Below are 3,902 nucleotides of genomic sequence, written 5' to 3'. Positions count from 1 at the left end.
TTACATTTATGTCCTACAGTCATTTAGGTCCTTTACCACTATGCTCTTATCCAGGTCCTTTACAGTCTGACTATTCACCACTATGTCATTCCTTCAGTCTGACACTATGTCCAGTGAACCCTACTCCTTTACAGTCTGACCACTATGTCCTACAGTCATCTAAATCACTATGTCCTAAGTCTGACCACTATGTCCTATTCAGGTCATTTACTGTCTGACCACTATGTCCTATTCAATTCCTTGACCACTATGTCCTATTCAGGTCCTTTACAGTCTGACCACTATGGGTCAGACCACTATGTCTCCGGAAGTCTGTGGGTGATTGACTCTGACCACTATGTCCTATTCAGGTCCTTTACAGTCTGACCACTATCCTATTCAGGTCCTTTACAGTCTGACCACTATGTCCTATTCAGGTCCTTTACAGTCTGACCTGACCACTATGTCCTACAGTCTGAACACTATGTCCTATTCATGTCCTTTACAGTCTGACCACTATGTCCTATTCAGGTCCTTTACAGTCTGACCACTATGTCCTACAGTCTGACCACTATGTCCTATTCAGGTCTTTTACAGTCTGACCACTATGTCCTACAGTCTGACCACTATTTACAGTCTGATATGTCAGGTTCTTTCCTTTACACAGTCTGACCACTATGTCCTATTCAGGTCCTTTACAGTCTGACCACTATGTCCTATTCAGGTCCTTTACAGTCTGACCACTATGTCCTATTCAGGTCCTTTACAGTCTGACCACTATGTCCTATTCAGGTCCTTTACAGTCTGACCACTATGTCCTATTCAGGTTCTTTACAGTCTGACCACTATGTCCTACAGTCTGACCACTATGTCCTATTCAGGTCCTTTACAGTCTGACCACTATGTCCTATTCAGGTCCTTTACAGTCTGACCACTATGTCCTATTCAGGTCCTTTACAGTCTGACCACTATGTCCTATGTCAGTCCTTTACAGTCTGACCACAGTCTGACCACTATGTCCTACAGTCTGACCACTATGTCCTATTCAGGTCCTTTACAGTCTGACCACTATGTCCTATTCAGGTCCTTTACAGTCTGACCACTATGTCCTACAGTCTGACCACTATGTCCTATTCAGGTCCACTTTCCTATTCACAGTCTGACCACTATGTCCTACAGTCTGACCACTATGTCCTATTCAGGTCCTCTTGTCCTACAGTGTGACCACTATGTCCTATTCAGGTCCTTTACAGTCTGACCACTATGTCCTACAGTCTGACCACTATGTCCTATTCAGGTCCTTTACAGTCTTGACCACTATGTCCTTCAGGTCCTTTACAGTCTGACCACTATGTCCTACAGTCTGACCACTATGGTCCTTTACAGTCTGACCACTATGTCCTATTCAGGTCCTTTACAGTCTGACCACTATGTCCTATCTGACAGGTATATCCTTTACAGTCTGACCACTATGTCCTTTACATTGACCACTTGTCCTACAGGTTTACATCTTACCAGTCCTATTTAGTCTGACCTCTATCCAGTCCTTCAAACAGTCTGACCACTATGTCCTATTCAGTCTGAATCACCTTCTGTCATCCAGTGTCTGAACTATAGCCTACAGTCTGACCACTATGTCCTAATAGTGACCACTATGTCTAAATCAGTCTGACCACTATGTCCTATTCAGGTCCTTTACAGTGACCACTATTCAGGTCTTTAGGTATTCCTTGAAGGTCATTTACAGTCTGACCACTATCTCCTATTCAGGTTTTACAGGACCACTATGTCTCCGACCACTATGTCCTAAGTCTGTGGTGATTGACCACTATGACTCCTATTGAGGTCCTTTACAGTCTGTCCTTTCCTACAGTCTGACCACTATGTCCTATTCAGGTCCTTTACAGTCTGACCACTATGTCCTATTCAGGTCCTTTACAGTCTGACCACTATGTCCTACAGTCTGACCACTATGTCCTATTCAGGTCCTTTACAGTCTGACCACTATGTCCTACAGTCTGACCACTATGTCCTATTCAGGTCCTTTACAGTCTGACCACTATGTCCTACAGTCTGACCACTATGTCCTATTCAGGTCCTTTACAGTCTGACCACTATGTCCTATTCAGGTTCTTTACAGTCTGACCACTTTACAGTCTGACCACTATGTCCTACAGTCTGACCACTATGTCCTATTCAGGTCCTTTACAGTCTGACCACTATGTCTGACCACTATGTCCTATTCAGGTCCTTTACAGTCTGACCACTATGTCCTATTCAGGTCCTTTACAGTCTGACCACTATGTCCTGATTCAGGTCCTTTACAGTCTGACCACTATGTCCTATTCAGGTCCTTTACAGTCTGACCACTATGTCCTACAGTCTGACCACTATGTCCTATTCAGGTCCTTTACAGTCTGACCACTATGTCCTATTCAGGTGTCCTTTACAGTCTGACCACTATGTCCTATTCAGGTCCTTTACAGTCTGACCACTATGTCCTATTCAGGTCCTTTACAGTCTGACCACTATGTCCTACAGTCTGACCACTATGTCCTATTCAGGTCCTTTACAGTCTGACCACTATGTCCTACAGTCTGACCACTATGTCCTATTCAGGTCCTTTACAGTCTGACCACTATGTCCTATTCAGGTCCTTTACAGTCTGACCACTATGTCCTATTCAGTCTGTCTGACCACTATGTTCAGGTCCTTTACAGTCTGACCACTATGTCCTACAGTCTGACCACTATGTCCTATTCATGTCCTTTACAGTCTGACCACTATGTCCTATTCATGTCCTTTACAGTCTGACCACTATGTCCTACAGTCTGACCACTATGTCCTATTCAGGTCCTTTACAGTCTGACCACTATGTCCTATTCAGGTCCTTTACAGTCTGATGGGAATCCCTTTGTATTTGATTCAAAGGCATTGAATGAGGGTTTTGGATGAGTTCTCTGGTCTGGCTTATGCATTTCCATTACCCTTTAAACACACACACACACACACACACACACACACACACACACACACACACACACACACACACACACACACACACACACACACACACACACACACACAGGCATCTTTATAAAAGTTTATTGCGATAAAAAAAATGTGTTATCTAAGCTCAGTGAAGTTTTTTTGTTGTTAAATTCTTTAGAGACCCCTTTGAGTTTTTTCACTCTATAAAGTATGTTTCCACACTAGAAAGTGAGGCCAAACACTTTGAACAGGATACCTCTATCTCTAATGCCAATATCTGTATTTATACCCCTCTCTCTGTTTCAATCTTTCTCACTTTCCCTCTCTTTCTTTTTAAAGATATCACATCCCTCGCCCAATCCTTCATCTCTTTCCTCTCTGTATCTCTCCATCACACACACATCCGGGGTCTGTCTCTCTTTCGTTCCTCTGAAATCATATACCTTCATCTCTCTCTTCCGCCCAGTGTCTCTCTCAGCTTCTCCTCAGACCATATCACAGCAACCCCTCAGCCTCTCCCTGCGTGCGTGTGTGTGTGTGTGTGTGTGTGTGTGTGTGTGTGTGTGTGTGTGTGTGTGTGTGTGTGTGTGTGTGAGTGAGTGCGTGCGTGCGTGCGTGCGTGCGTGCGTGTGAGTGCGTGCGTGCGTGCGTGCTTGCAAATGTCTGTGTTCCTACCTTCAAATAGTATAATACGCACATTGCACCTGACTACCGTTGCTATGGTTCCGGTGACATCACTGGCACAGGAAGCAGGAGGCACAGAGAGAGCCTCCTGAGACCCTCCCCATAATCACACTAGTTATGAAGCCCCCCCCCAGCGGGGTAAATAATCCTGGTTGTGTAATGAGAAGGTATTAAAGGTGCAGTCTGGGATATGTTCAATGGTCATTTCAATTCTTAATATTTGCATCAGGAATATAGAATAAATAATA

Source organism: Oncorhynchus masou, unplaced genomic scaffold (genome assembly GCF_036934945.1).
Source record: "Oncorhynchus masou masou isolate Uvic2021 unplaced genomic scaffold, UVic_Omas_1.1 unplaced_scaffold_1204, whole genome shotgun sequence".
Lineage (NCBI taxonomy): Eukaryota > Metazoa > Chordata > Actinopteri > Salmoniformes > Salmonidae > Oncorhynchus > Oncorhynchus masou.
This window is presented reverse-complemented; position numbering follows the sequence as displayed.